Raw genomic sequence first — 16,574 nt, forward strand, 5'->3', positions numbered from 1 at the left:
CCTTTTGAACACATTTTATGTGCAATAACACCATGGTCACATTTATCAAAGGCTTTTGCGAAATCTGTGTAAATTACATCAGCATTTTGTTTGTCTTCCATAGCATCTAATGCCATATCATAGTGGTCCAGCAACTGCGACAGGCAAGAGCGCTCTGTTCTGAAACCATGTTGTCCGGGGTTATGGAGATGCTGTGATTCCATGTATTTTGTGATCTTCTTAGCACTCTCTCAAAAATTTTTATGATGTGCGATGTTAGTGCTATCGGTCTGTAATTTTTTGCCTCTGCCTTATTTCCTCCTTTATGGTGTGGTGCTATCTCTGCTGTTTTTAGTATGTCAGGGATAACGCCAGTATCTAGGCTTTGTCTCCACAGAATGTGAAGGGCCTGCAATAGTGTTTTTTTACAGTTCTTGATGCATATGGAGTTCCAAGAATCCGGGCCTGGTGCAGAGTGCATAGGCATACTGTTTATGGCTTCTTCAAAATCTAGTGGGGATTGGTCGACGTCTGATTTATGATTTGATGTTGGTATCATATCCATGAAAAATTCATTTGGGTTATCAATCTTTAGTGCATATAATGGCTCGCTGAAAACAGAGTCGTACTGCTTCCTCAGTAATTTGCTCATTTCTTTGTTGTCATCGGTGAAAGTCCCATCTCCCTTTCGCAGGGGCCCGATACTAGATGTGGTTTTTGATCTTGATTTTGCATAGGAGAAAAAATATTTCAGATTTCTCTATTTCACTGATGGCCTTTTGCTCTCTTTGCCTCTCCTGGGTTTTGTATGATTCTTGTAGCGTGAGTTCAATTGTTTCTATTTCTCTACCTAACTTTCGCCGTTCTTGAGATAGGGGGCGACTCTCAAGTTGTTCCGCGATTCGTTTTCTTCGCCTATATAGGGAACGACGTTCCCGTTCCAATCTGCATCTCTTTCTCTTTTTTCTTAGGGGTATGCGGTTTGAACATATTTCTAGTGCTACTGAGCTTATTTTTTCCAGGCACTGGTTCAGGTTTGCATTTTCTAGCTGTTCTTCCCAGTTTATTTCTGTGAAGTCCTGGTTTATTCGCTCCCAGTTTATCTATTTATTATTGAAGTTGAATTTGCTGAAATCTCCTCCACCGGGAATCTGGACTGGTTTTGAAGGTCCATTCCCCATGGTTGTCAGAACTTCAATTAAGTTGTGATCTGAGTAACAGGTATTTGTAATCATTATGTTCCCAATCAACTCATCATTATTAGTGAAAATGAGGTCTAGCGTGTTCTCCTTCCTAGTTGGTTCTACTATTTGCTGGTTTAAGGCAAACCTATCGCACATCCGTAGCAGGTCATTTGCATGTGCCTGTTCATTTAGGCTACTTCCTGGTATTCTTTCTGATATTACTGTATTAGCCAGGTGCTTCCATTTCAGGTGCCGTAGGTTGAAGTCCCCAAGCAGGATGATGTTCGGAGCTGGATTTGCGAGGTTTTCCAAGCAGTGCTCTATTTTCATTAGTTGGTCTTTAAACTGCTGAGGGTTTGCCTCTGGCGACTTATATACAAGGACAACAACTACATTTAGGATCTCTATTTTGACTATCAGCACTTCCACCATATCATTTGAGGTGTTTAGCAGCTCAGTACAGATGAGTGTGTCTTTGATGTAGAGGCTGACCCCACCCTGAAGCCGGTGTTTCCTATCACATCTGAAGAGATTGTATTCCGAGATCCATATTTCACCATCAAGGTAGTCCTTTGTGAGAGTTTCCGTTAGGGCTGCATTTGCCTCATGAAGGAGACCATCTATAAAGTGAACTTTGTTGGATTTGCGTGTTTTTATACCCTGGATATTGGCAAATATAAATGATGTTATCGTGTTAGTGGAAGTGCTGGATGCTTTACTTGGTGTTAATATCTGAGGCTCTGGTAAGGAGGCCACTGTGTTTGCGTCCTCTCTAGCATTTGACCGAGTTGGTGGTAGAGTCTGGTCATTTTTAGCCATTCTTCTCCTCCTCCTCTTGCTAAAAAATTATCCCGGTCGATGGAGTAGTGGCTGTTTTCATAGTGGTAGTCTGTCGGTTTTATTCGCCTGGTACCTCTTATATGAAAAGCTGGACATTCAGCATTGAAGCACTCTTTCCTGTCCAAAGAGTTCTTGCAAATTTCTGGGTGAAAGAATTCACAACTTTTGGTTCATTTACCTGTATTGAGGAGGTTCCTGCACTTTCTAGGGTGATCGTATGTACATGTTCCATTTAATCTTCCCGAGTCCCCATGCTTACAGGTAGCCCATTTGTAATACCAACAGATTTTGGGGCCTTTTGTTTGTGTGGGGGCATTCCCTACACGATGCGAGAGCCTGTACCAGGAGCTACAATTCAACTCTCACCGGAGGATAGGTGGAAGTAGGTGATTCTAGTTTCCCTCCCAATTCCCCTTTAGTCAGCTATATATATATATTTAGCCAGAGTATCTTTCATGTCGTGAGCAAGTCTCACCTAGGTCTATGTCACAGTAAGGCACAGTTGTGCAGAGTGAGGCTGTATAGAGCTCTCACGATATTTATATATATGTGGTGTGTGCAGGCACCTGGAATGATTGAAGAATTTACCGTGTCGATAATTTCTTTCATGTGACTTTAATATGATAATTTAGAGAGAATATATATATATAAGTGTACCAGTTATTGGTGTTAGGCTATGTGCCCAGTATTTATATTATTACTATTATTGATATCTATGATTTATCTATATATATTTATGCTTGTGTGTTGAATAATTTTTCATGTGTGCAGTGATCAATTGAATATTCGCCTACGAAAGGAATTACTGAGAACTCCAGTATTATATCTTGTTGCATTCGTTATCATTATATGAAGTACAGTGTGTTATGCCATGATAGTGAATTATTATGTTCATTAATATAGAAATGTTTGATTGAGCTCAAGATCAGTGCAGTGATTCATTTGCATTCTATTGCCATTGTCGCAAATATTGTGTTATTTGAACATATAGTGATTCTTGAGAATTTAAAGAAATAGGCGCCTAACGCCAAAAAACAAGTGCAGTAAGAGATCACACTCGTCTTCCTCCGAAGACACGGGATGCCCCACGGTGCTCACGATGAGTAGCCCTGGTCCTCTTCTCGTAGCCTCATGATGAATCCTTAGATTCTCTAGACGAGTCTACCCTGGCCACAGGCCAGCCAAATCACAGTCCCACTGGGTGCACTGTCGTGGAGGCCTTCAACCACAAATCCAGCCTGTAGCTGGCAGGTTCCAATCAGCTCTGCTGCGTAGGCCACTCCACGACCGATACTAGGGTTGCGAGCCCTAGGCAGGAGCCTCGTGTGATACCGCTGATCACTTTCCTCACCACAACACCCCAGTGGCTAGTCTTCTCCACCAGTCAGCCCCGGGTACGACAATTCCAGGTTCTGCCACGTCACAGGCAGGCTAACACAACAGTGTTCATCCGGGAGGGTGACTCACAGCTTCTACAGCAAACACGTGAAGATACTATGATGATGAAATTTCATCACTATGGTGATGAAATTAGGCGAAGGGAGCAGGAGGCTGAACACAAGGTATCATCTGGGAGGAGAAATCCTGCAAGAGTCAAATAGAGAGAAGGATCTGGGGGTTGATATCACACCGAACCTGTCCCCAGAGGCCCACATCAAAAGAATATCATCAGCGGCATATGCTAGACTGGCCAACATAAGAACTGCCTTCAGAAACTTGTGTAAGGAATCTTTCAGAACCCTGTATACTACTTATGTAAGACCAATCCTGGAGTATGCAGCTCCAGCCTGGAGTCCATACCTAGTTAAACACAAGACAAAGTTAGAGAAGATTCAGCGGTATGCCACCAGGCTCGTCCCGGAACTGATAGGATTGAGCTACGCGGAAAGGCTAAAGGAGCTGAACCTCACATCCCTGGAAAACAGAAGAGTAAGGGGAGACATGATAACCACCTACAAAATTCTCAGGGGAATTGACAGGGTGGACAAAGACAAACTCTTCAGCATGGGTGGGACACAAACAAGGGGACACCGGTGGAAACTTAGTACCCAGATGAGCCACAGAGATGTTAGAAAGAATTTTTTCAGTGTCAGAGTAGTTAATAAATGGAATGCACTAGGAAGTGATGTGGTGGAAGCTGACTCCATACACAGTTTCAAATGTAGATATGATAGAGCCCAGTAGGCTCAGGAATCTGTACACCAGTTGATTGACAGTTGAGAGGCGGGACCAAAGAGCCAAAGCTCAATCCCCGCAAGCACAATTAGGTGAGTACTATGGCTGCCTTGGGTAGACTGCCCATCGTCCAATCCAGCAGTCCTAGGTCGACTCTGTAATCAGACACGTCATCAGTACTAGTTACACTCTAGGGCACCTCACTTACAGGCTTAGACACAATTAAACGCCCACCTATCCACTCCATAGATAGCGTTGCTGCCTAAGCGTCACCTCACCAGAGGTCAGCAGCGGCTATGTCATGAGCTGATTAGGACGGGAAACCAGCCCTTGTGGCTGGTATATCTCGTCCTCACTAGATGGCGTCGTCCATTTGGAGGGGGTTTCGGGAGCTGACCCACAGATGGCGTGGTCGTCACTGCTCCGTGCTCGGACGCTGGACTCGGGTCCATAACAGGTGTCCATGTAGAGAGAGAGACACCCCAACGTTCGCGACCGTGGACAGAATAAAGTACTGGGATATCTTGTATACTGTTACTCGCCCCTCGTCAAGCGGTTGAGGATACTACCCCCCCGACAATATACATATATACATACATATATACACACACACATGCATTCACATACATTTGTCTCTTTTACTCTGACAGGGTGAGATAGCTGATAGAGAAACTAGTGTGCAATTAAGTGCTTAATCACTGAAGGTGATTAAGGTGCTTTTACAAGCTCAGGTTATATAGTTACATCACATACACACATTGTATAATTGATACATTACATGGTTAATCTTTGGTACAAGTCCAATATATCATCAAGTGTTCCAGTACTCATATAGTAATTACACAATTCAGCATACCTTAGCCCAGGAGGGCGAAAGTCAGTCAATCTACAATATAATGTTCAAGAGAGTGCATGTTTTCTCTTTCACAAAGTTGACACATTGTGTACTCGACATTTGGGTTTTGAGAAAGCTGCCAGATACGTCTATATCCCAGGCGTATTCTGGCCACTATAACATCACATTGCTAGGTTCTTGTTCTATAGTCCCATATGTGAATGTCTCCTCACGATATTCATCATAATATTTAATGCTACAACTTTCAGGTCTTTGTGAATTTGTTAGGTTGGTGAGATCTGCATTAGATATTTGTTTAAGTATTCTCTTTGTCACTGCTAATGAAACACCCATATCAATTTCTACCACTGGTTTTCTACAGGCTGTCTTTGCAAGCATATCAACAGGGTCATGCCTTGAGATGCCAACATGTGATGGTATCCATAGGAATTTAATTTCAAATCTGTTTTCTTTAGCAGCTAAAACATTCATTCGAATATCACTGACTATTTTCTGGGTGTCACTACTATGTGCGTTCAATGCCAGGAGTGCACTCTGCGAGTCACAGTATAAAAGTCCACTGCCTTTGTCTTTTAAAAATTCAGTGGCAAGGTATATGCCTGCAAGTTCGGTTTGAGTTGTACTTGCCCAGTCATTGACGTGCTTCATTGCTGTATGTGTTCATATATATTACATGCACATTCGGTACATCGTCCACATTCTTCTACAGAGCCGTCGGTATAGCACTGGTGCACATCGTTACCCATACTCTGAGTACTTTCAGTGATGCTTTTCAGTGTTAACTGTTTTAATAATGTAGAGTGCACATTATCCTAATTGCATTGTCCCTCTTACGATCGTTCACATACTTGTTGAATGTCCTGACTTCCGGGACGAGCGTGTGTCTTGTTTTCCGACCGTCCTTCGCGGTTGTTTGTATCCCAATGGTATTCTTGGTGACTCGGATACTTTTGATATCGTTCGCCTTATGCGTTTCTGTTCTCGTATTAGCGTCCTTGGTGATATTTAGCGCCCTCTGATTATCCCACACATTTGATAGTGCTACATAATCTTCCCGGTTTGGTCCCTTCTTTTTGATAATTACTTCTGCCTTTCCTTCAACTCTTCGTCGTCTTGATGCTCTTCACTGTACTAGGCTACGCCTCAGTTCTGGTGCCTTTCGTTTGATTCCTACCCAGAGCCTGTATGTTGTAACCGGCATCCTGTGTCCTGTGGATCAGTGTGATCATTACTGTCTTCACTACTTTGCGCGGTCCCTACAACACCCTCACTCTTGCTAATGTCGTACTTTGACCATTACCCCTCCTGTGGACCCTGTTCCCTTTCACCACCTTCCCCTTTCTGTGTGACTGTCTTGCTCTCAAGGTTCTCTCTCTCGGATCGTCTTGCCAATGTTTTTCCTTGTGTCATTCCATCTTTGCCCCTATAGTGGGTCCCTATTCCTAAGTTTTGACCCCACATGAGTAAAGCTTTTACCCCTCCTACAGTTCTGAAACGAATTTTCCTTGCTCACTTTTATTCACACTCCTGCTTTATCTCCATATTCACAGATGTATCCAAGTCTGCCGATAATGTAGGCTACTCTGTTGTATTTCCTGACTGCACCTGTATGTGTCGCCTGCCTCTGGAGGCATCTTCATGGCAGAACTCTATGTAATTTTGAATGCTCTTCGTCAACTGCTTTCTCGCTGTCAATCTTCCTTTGTTGTAGTAGACTCGCAGTGCCCTAATGGCTCTGGAGTCCTCTAATCCTGTCCATCCTGTAGTCGTCGAAATTCAATAATGACTGTTTCTTATCTCCTGTAGATTTCAGACAGTCGAGTTTTGCTGGGTTCCCAGTCATATAGGCATTTCCTTAAATGCGCGTGCTGATGCTGTTGTGAAGGAGGCTAGCCGCACTTGACCCATTTCCCGCAAAGGTGTTCCTTATTTCAACTTCTACCCAGTTATTCATTCCTCAATCCTTGCCCGGTGACAGGATCACTGATCTTCTGTTACTGGTAACAAGCTGCGTGCTCTTAAGGGTAGCATGTCACCACGGTCTTTCTCTTACCACCAAAACCGGCGGTGGGAAACGGCTCTCGCGAGATTATGTATTGGTCATACCCGTTTAACCACTTAACTGCACCAACCGAGTATTCTCGGTCGGCGGGAAACTGCGCCAACCAAGAAAACTCTTTGATTTTTCGGTACCAATTCTAAATGTGTACGAGGTTGGTTGTGTACGAAATTGACTTTTAAGACCTCCAGTGAGAGGCAGCCATCTTGGAAAAAATTCCCAGAATGCCCTAGGGCTGTTGGCTGGGTTAGTACTGAATAAGCAACCATGGGTGGCGCACGCACCTCTGGCTCCCAAACACCTGTCTGAGGTGGTTTTGAAAGATCGTGCTCTGTCGGTGAAATTCAAACCTTATTGTTTTAAGAACATAAGGGTCATAATATTGGTGAAGCTATGCACAATAAGGACCTAACGCAAAGGTCGGATGCAAGTGATACAGCACCTATGAGGACGATAAAGCAAGCGTATCCAGTTGTAGCTCTGAGCGTCACCCTTGCAATCCTATGCTATCTACAATATATTTAGATGATACATAGACGAATCGTTTTCTGCCTTCAGTGATGATGTATCTGATACAAGTAGCATAGATGAACAGTGTTAGCGGCTTCCATGGTGGTGTTTTCCATAGATATTTTCAAGAATACCTGAATCTCTTCCTAACTGACGGACACTTTGAGGCTAGCTGAATCTCTTTCTGACTGACAGACACTCGTAAGGCAAACTGAATCTTTTTCCTGTGAGGGATCATACAAAGCGACCTTTTCAAGACTACCTTACGAATTGATCTTTTTCTATAACCTTTTCAATACTACCTTATGCTTTATGAGCTTGGCCCCCTCCCGGCTCAGCTCGTTGGTGCCGTGAGGGGGCTTTGTGGGCAGCTGCCGGAGTGTGATGCTCCTTGGGGCAGTCCTCTGTCCTTTTGTAGCCTTGTGGTCCTGCTGCCGTCCTCTCCAATTGTGCTGAGCGACTTTTCCTTTCCCTTCTGTTTCGTTTTTCTCTCCCCTGTTCTCCTATCTGCTTGTCGTTTCCTGCCAACCTTTTGCTTGTTTTGGTTATTTATTTGGACTTCCTCTATTTTGACGTCCGGGTGCTTGAGGAGGCATACTCTTGCACCCGTAGAACTGTAGTACCCAACGTCGAGAGCGAGGGGAACCTTTTATTGTCAATCTCCCTTCGTCACTGAACCCGATCTCGACGGACTGTCGGTTCTTAAGGGGGCGGTTTGTGGGGCGTATACTCGTGACGCATCCCTAGGTGGCCCAGGCATGATCGGCTATAGCTTCTTGTTGGGTGTCCTGCCTCTAATTGTGGCTCCATGGTGGCTGTGGGGGGCACATTCGTGAATGAATATTTCTTTTTCGTAGCGATGTTAACCGATGTTTCAGTTTCTCTTTTACCTTCTCAGGCTCGTGGGGTGGGCGACCAAGCCCCCGAGTCTGTCCGTGTTGGAAGACCGGGCTCTGTAGCCTCTGCTGCATTGGGCCCTGACCTTGCTCCTCCTTTGGACTCTCTGACTCCTCCCCTCGGCTCCCCTCCCTCCTTCTGTGGTTGGGTCGAGCCCCAAGCCCCCAGTGGTAACTACCTCGTCTCCTGGCACGGCTCCATCTCTAGTTGTAACTACTGCTCCTTTTAACCCCCCTCTTTCTCTGGGGGTTCTCAACGCCGTCCACGACACAGCCGCCCTCACCCGATTCCTTCCCGTTCTGATACCTATCAAGCCTTGTTTGGTCCCGCTTCGTGGGCCAAATATTTTTATTTCCCTCTTGATTCTGCGCCTCCTGATGATTTCTCCCTCCATCGAAATCTCGTTGATTCCTTGGATGCCTCTGTTACCCCACTCGTCTCGGTACACGTGTCGTTGCTGCTCCTTCTCAGGATGCAGCTTCCCGCTTGGCTGCCTTATCCTGCCTTGGCGAGACCCCTGTTCGGGTCTCAAAGAACGCTCAGTTGAATGCCAGTGTTGGCACCATTCTCCTCCCGCCCCATGTTGCGACCGGTGTTCGGAATCTGCGGGACTGCCACGACGATATTCGACATGTCCTTGATGCCCAGGGCCATTCTATTCTCCAGGCGGACACGTTTACTCGTCCCCCTCGTGGTAGTCACCGTGAACCCCTTCGGGTTGTGAAGATTACCTTTGATGGTCGGACCCTTCCACCCTCTGTCATTCTTGCTGGTGCCAGGTGCTCTGTCCAGGAGTACATTCCTTCTCCTAGGCTCTGTAACAAGTGCTGGAGGTTTGGGCATGGTGCCCTCCGCTGCTCTGGGACTGTCTCTCTGTCCTTTGTGTGGTGGCGAAGGTTACTTTAAGTCGGAGTGCACTTCTCCCTGGGCTCGTTGCCTCAACTGCGGTGAGGCCCATCCTACCTTCTCCCGTGCATGTGTCCATTACAAGCTTGAGGCAGCCGTCCTCAACTTGAAGCACCGGGAGCGTTTATCTTTTCCTGAGGCGAGGCGCCAGGTTCGCTGGCTCCCGCCTCATGCTAATATCTCTTATGCTCATGTGTTGCACTCTTCCTCTCCTCGTCCTTCCCACGTTCCTCAGACTCACAGCCATTTCCGGGCCTTTGGACCCTGATACGCCCACTGCCCCCTCCTCTGTTCCTTTCAGTTCAGTCCCGAAGGGTCCACCTCCTGGTCCTCTGTCTGGGGTTCCCCTTCTTTCTACCTGGTCTGTCTTGTCTCCTGTGTCTTCTTCCTCGTCTCCCTCCGATCCTCCTTCCCATCCTTCCCCTCCATCTCTTGACTCTCCCCGCCGCCTGTCGGTGCGGGCTGGTGTCCATCGATCTCCAAACGGCCATCATGTGCGCTCTCGTTCAGCTTCTCCTGTTGAGATGCTAGAATCCATTGCCCGGTACGTAGTTGCTGGGACACCTGTCTCTTTAAGTCAGAAACGTAAGCCTGGCTCCTCTTCTTCCTCCTCCCCGGCGGGTAAGAAGGTTTCGCTTTCTTCCTCGGCCCCTACTTTTGCCTCTATCGCTCCTTCCCCTCCCATTTTGGTGGTTGCGCCCCCTGTTCCTGCTATGGAGGTTTCTTTGGATCCCGCTTCCCTCTCGGTTGCTGCCCTTTCTGAGGTGCGCTCCCCTCTTTCTCCTCCCCCTCTTCCTGCTGCTGTCCTTGACTGCTCCTCTCGGTTGCCTCCTCCTCTGGACCCCGCCCGTCCACCTCTGATCTGTTCTCCCTCTTCCTTCCCTCCGTCTTTGCTCAGTTTACCCATGCCCCCTAACCCTGACTTTGCTGACCCTGATCCCGACCCTGACATTCTTTATTGTGCTGTGCTGCTCTTTCGCCTTTGTTTCTTCCTTGTTCTCTGTTGTTGTCCTTTCTCTTCTCGTCGATGTCTATTCTTCAATGGAACGTTCAAGGTTATTACGCCAACTTCTGATTTCGCGGTTTTCGCCCCTTTGTGTCTGTCTCCAGGAGCCGATGCTTGGTGCTCGTCCTGGTCGCTTTCGTGGCTATTCCTTCCCCCCCTTCCCCAGCTGTTGCTGGGGCTCCTAACTCTTCTGCTCTCTTGATTCGCTCTGATGTTCCCTTTGTCCCCTTACTTTTTCCTTCGTCTCTCCATTCTTCTGCTGCTCGTATCTTTGTGGGGAAATGGTACACTGTTCCATTTATCTCCCCCCGAGTGTCCCGCTTTCTCTTCCTGATCTGAAACACTTACTGAACTCCTTGCCAGAGCCTGTGCTCCTGTTGGGTGATTTCAATTGTCATCATTCCTTTTGGGGTGATGTTCTGATGAACACCCGGGGTCGCCTTCTTGAGATGTTTATCCTCTCTTCTTCCCTGTCTCTTCTGAATTCTGGTGAGCCCATGCATTTGGACTCTCGAACTCGCACCCTTTCCAGTCTTGATCTTTCTCTTAGCTCTTCTTCTCTTTACTTAGATTTCAAGTGGCAGGTTCTTGATGACCTCCATGGCAGTGATCATTTCCCCATCCTTGTTTCCTTTTTCTCTTTTCGCCCTCCCCTCTCCTTCCCTAGGTGGCAGTTTGCGAAAGCAGACTGGACCCTCTTTACCCTCAGTGCTACTGTCTCTGCCATGAAAAAGGAGGAGAGAGCGAGGGAGAGGCAGAAGGGAGAGGTCAATGTCTTCGACGCTGCCCTTCGCTCTATTCCTCGCTCTTCCTCTCGGGGTACATGGAAGTGCGTTCCCTGGTGGAATGAAGACTGTGCTCGGGCTGTTCGCTGTAAGCGTGCAGCCTGGAAGATTCACCGCCATCAGCAGACGGCCGATTCTTTTCTTTTCTTTCGGAAGGTGAGTGCGGTGGCCCATAGGGCCATCCTTACGGCTAAACGTGAATGTTGGGCATCTTATGTCTCCTACATTACGTCCAAAAAACCTCTGCCACAGATCTGGTAGCGTATCCGCAAGATAGCAGGTAAGTTCATTCCTGATGTTTCACCGGTCCTTCACCTCCATGGTACTCTTGTGGCGGACCCGTTGCAGGTCGCTACCGAACTGGGTTCCCACTTTTCTTCTGTTAGCTCTGGTCTTCATCTTCCCCAATCTTTCCTTCTTCGTAAACCTGTCCTTGAGTCTCGTCCTTTGGATTTCTGCACTTATCTTCGGCTTCCCTATAACAATCCCTTCTCTATCTCTGAACTTCGTTTTACTTCGTTCTGCCCTCTGCGGTTCTACGGCGGCGGGCTCCGATGCTATTCATTATGAGATGCTTCGCCATCTCCCTCCGTGCACGTCTCGGTATTTACTGAGTCTGTATAATCAGATCTGGGAGTCGTCGTCAGTCCCTGAGGACTGGCTCGATGCCGTTGTCCTCCCTGTTCGCAAACTAGGTTCTCTGGGAACATCCCCTAAGGACTTTCGCCTTATTGCCCTCACAAGTTGTGTCTGCAAACTCTTTGAACGTATGGTTAACGTTCGTCTGATGTGGTTCCTGGAACACCATCACCTCCTCTCCCCTTCTCAATTTGGTTTCTGGAAGTGCCGCAGCACAACTGATGTCCTGGTGAACTCGGAGGTCTATATTCGTACTGCTTTTGCTGCAAAGACCTCCGTTGTTGCCGTCCTTTTTGACCTGGAAAAGGCTTACGACACCACTTGGCGATATCATATTCTATCCCAGTTTCATTCTTTTGGCCTTCGTGGTCATCTCCATCTCTTTCTCCGCAGCTTCCTCTCTCGTCGTTCTTTTCGGGTGCGGCTTGGTACTGCTCTCTGCCTCTTTTCAGCAATACGAAGGTGTGCCCCAGGGTAGTGTTCTGAGCACTACTCTTTTTCTGGTTGTCCTCAATGGTCTTCTTCCTCTCTTCCTTCAGGTGTCTTCTCCGCTCTCTATGTCGATGATCTTACCCTTTGCTGTCAGGGTGATGACTCGCCTCTCCTTCAACGATGGCTTCAACTTGTGATTGATGCCGTGTTGTCTTGGGCCACTGATCATGGCTTCAAGTTCTCTACTACTAAGACTTGTGCCCTGACCTTTACTTGGAAACGAGTCGTTCTTCGTCCCTATTTGTCACTTTATGGTCATCCCCTTGAGTACAAAGATTTCGCGAAGCTTTTGGGGTTTTCCTTGACACTCGTTTGTCTTGGTCTCCCCATATCTCTTATCTCCGTGTTGTGTGCTCTAAGGCCCTTGCCCTTCTTCGGGTATTGTCCCATACTTCTTGGGGAGCGGATAGGCACGCACTCCTTGCTTTACATTCCTCTCTCGTCCTGTCTAAGCTCGATTATGGTTGCCCTGCTTATTCGTCTGCTTCTCCTTCTATTCTTCGCCGTCTTGATGCTTTGCACCATACTGGGCTGCACCTCAGCTCTGGTGCCTTTCGTTCGACTCCCGTCCTCAGCTTGTATGTTGACACTGGCTTCCTGTCTCTCTGGGACCGCTGTGATCGCTACTGTCTTCGCTATCTTGCACGGTCCTTGCAACATCCCTCCTCTTGCCTCTGTCGTGCTTTAACTTTTACCCCTTCTGCGGTTCCTGTTCCTCATCACCACCTCCCTCTTTCTGTCTGGTTATCTCGCTTCCAGGCTTCTCTTTCTGTTCGTATTTCTAATGATTTTCCTCATGTTGTTCCTTCTTTGCCCCATGGAGAGTCCCCCTTCCGCAGTTTTGTACATCCTTGACCCGCATCACCAAAGCTTTTATCCCTCCTACGATTCTAAAATGCCTTTTCCTTGAGCACTTTTCTTCTCACTCCCACTCCGTTTCTGTTTTCACCGATGGGTCTAAGTCTGCGGACGGTGTTGGCTACTCTGTTGTTTTTCCTGATCGCACTTATATGTGTCGTTTACCTCCGGAGACTAGCATCTTCATAGCAGAGCTTTATGCTATTCTCTATGCTCTTCGTCTCCTGCTTTCTTGTTGTCAGTCTTCCTTTGTAATTGTTGTTGTCTCTCGTAGTGCCCTAATGGCTCTCGGGTCCTTTAATCCAGTTCATCCAGTAGTTGCCGAGATCCAACATTGGCTGTTTCTTGTTTACAGTAAATTTAAGTCAGTTGAGTTTTGTTGGGTTCCCAGCCATATTGGTGTCTCTTTAAATGAGCATGTGGATGCTGCTGCCAAGGAAGCTGTCCGCTCTTGTCCCATCTCTCATTGTCCCATCTCTGTCCCCGGTTATCCATTCTTCCATCCTTACCCGTTGGCAGGCTTCTTGGTCGTCTGTTACTGGTAACAAACTACGTACTCTTAAATGTTGTGTTTCCTCATGGCCATCCTCCTACCACCGTAACTGACGATGGGAAACGGCTCTGGCGAGGTTGCATATTGGTCATATTCGCTTAACCCATGGTCACTTGATAGAGCGCCGCCCTGCTCCTTATTGTCCTAATTGCATTGTCCCTCTTACGGTCGGGCACATCCTTCTTGAATGTCCTGACTTCCAGGACGAGCGTGTGTCTTGCTTTCCGACCGCCCCTCGCGGTCACCTGTCCCTCAATAGAATTCTTGGTGACTCGGATACTTTTGATATCGTTCGCCTTATGCGTTTTTGTTCTCGTACTGGCATCCTTGGTGATATTTAGCACCCTCTGACTATTCCACACATTTGTTGGTACTACATAGCCTTCCCGGTTTGGTGCCTTCTTTTGATAATTATTTACTTTACAAGCTTGGCTGCATACAATCTACAAGTACTAAAGCCAAGGGTTTACGTGAGTACATTTCATAAGAAATGTACATAAGAAACAGGAAGCGAAAATTTATTTGTACCTGGTGCACTGAGAGCCAAGTCGCGCTGTGTACCATGGACTACTTCGTTGATTATTACTCACTTCCGAAGTACTGAGTGTGTAATACAGTATGTTACTGTGTAAATAGTGTGTGAAACTGTACATATTGTAATTTTAGTGAATTTTTAACAGGTAATATTGCGACAATAAACATTTACTGTGGACACATGTATCACAGTTCCATGGAACATTATGAACGTTTTACTGTATACATATTGTAAAGGACACAAATATGCATCATATACAATAAAAAAATCTATTAAAACCGCATTGGTTTACATAAAACAAATAATTGAAAATATATTTGTGGCAATACCCGGTGCTTGAATGGCCCGCACGACTGTGTCTGGGCGATTCACGCACGGGCGACCAGGTCCTGATGTCACAACGCACCTTGTCCACGTCCCCACAGCCAAAGTAAGTGGAATTTTCTATTTATTTTTACATAGACATGTTGAGGGAAGGGAATTTATCATTTTATGAAGAAAAAATAATTTTTTGGGAACACTTTATTTCATGCGCACCGGGGGAATTTCACAATACTGTAAACTCAGCGCAGCACGGTTAACGTGCAGGCACTTAATAGAGCACCACCCTGTTCCTTATTGTCCAAAATGCATTGTGGCTTTTACGGTCGTGCATATCATTGTAGAATGTCCTGACTTCGAGCATGTGTGTGTGCGTCTTGCTTCCTGACAGTCTCTTGCCGTCACCTATCCCTTGATACAATCTTTGATGAATCTGATGCCTTTGACGTTGTTCACCTTATGTGCTTTTGTTTTTGTATTGGCATCCTTAGTGATATTTAGCGCTTTTTGAATATCCCGCACTTTTGACGGTGCTACATTATCTCACCGGCTATATTCCGTCTTTTGATATTTTTCTTTAGTACTAAACTAGGTGAGTGAGGTAGCATGAGACATTCAACTTCAACAATACTTTTACCAGAGTTTACTTGGTAAATATATTGTTTATAATCAATTATATCAGTTTGTAATAAAGTTATAATGATTAATTCTGTTACCTTTAAAGTTACCTCGAGCACCTGCCCAAAATGGTATGCATGATAGTGGCTTTGCAAGAATTTTATACTTAAACTCCAATGTATGCACTTTATCGACGCAATATACCTTCTTGTATATAAATAAACTAATGACAGAGCTTAAATAAATATATTTATTTGAATTGTTAATTAAGGTGTAATATTTGGCTCATACATATGACTTGGTAATTATTATATACAACTTGCTTGACAATTGTCTGAACTTTCAAGGTCACTGTCCACTACTAACTGTAACTAAGAGTATTAAAGCATTTTAGTACTTAAGACATGCAACTTCACCAGTGTTATCAATACCTTCAATTTATATTGTAGTTATTATGATGAACTCAAATTTTGCTACAATGTACCTATTGATAGTCTTGGCCTTATCTGTTAGATTAAGTAACTGCTCAAGATGGAATGCATGTTTGTGGCTTTCCAAAAATATAAGAATAACAACATTATTATTATTATGTGCTCTCAGACCACACTGTACCTTCTTGTTTTTAAATAAATAAATATAAAAATAAATTGTTATATTTCAATTTAATATTTTTATTCTGCTTAATGCAATTAAACTACCATACTATTGCTAGAACTACTGACTCCATAATGTAATAGTCTATGCTTGTCATCTTTAGGTATCATCCTTTTCTGGGGGGAGCTCCGTCGGCTCCCCGGAGCTATACCAGGCTGATATGCTAATGTCAGACTTTGGCATCAGTCATGTGTATGGATTTCTAGGGCCTACCGGGGACCACGGCCTGAACCTGGCCCCCTCAGAGAGGCAAGGGGAGCAATAGCCTATAGAAACCCCCGTGTGGTTGGAAGCATTCTATGTTTGCCATCGACCGGGTCAAGCATCCAGAAAGGTAAACATTCCAAAACAAACCCCTATTCTGGTTAAAATTGCTACCAAAAGCTGAACTAGTAGATAGAACTCCCCAACAGAAAACAAGCAAACTAGTATGACGTCACGTCACCGCGCCGCTGTCTGGGGAGGGGGAGCCCCAGACCTCTCACGCCAGCTATCCACCCATCAGTTCTTCGACTGATGCTATAGGCAGCGGTTGTGTGCTCCGGCTCCAGTGGTTGTTTCAGCACTGTACCTAGAGTGTGGTGTCTGTTTTCTAGGTGGTGCGTGAGCCAGGAGTGATTCTCCAGTACTCGGGCTGCATGCGCCTAGGGTTCCCTTCCCTAGGTGCCCTGTATGTACTGCCCTTGGGGCCACCTTCCACAAGTTCC

Source organism: Procambarus clarkii, chromosome 12 (genome assembly GCF_040958095.1).
Source record: "Procambarus clarkii isolate CNS0578487 chromosome 12, FALCON_Pclarkii_2.0, whole genome shotgun sequence".
Taxonomy (NCBI): Eukaryota; Metazoa; Arthropoda; class Malacostraca; order Decapoda; family Cambaridae; genus Procambarus; species Procambarus clarkii.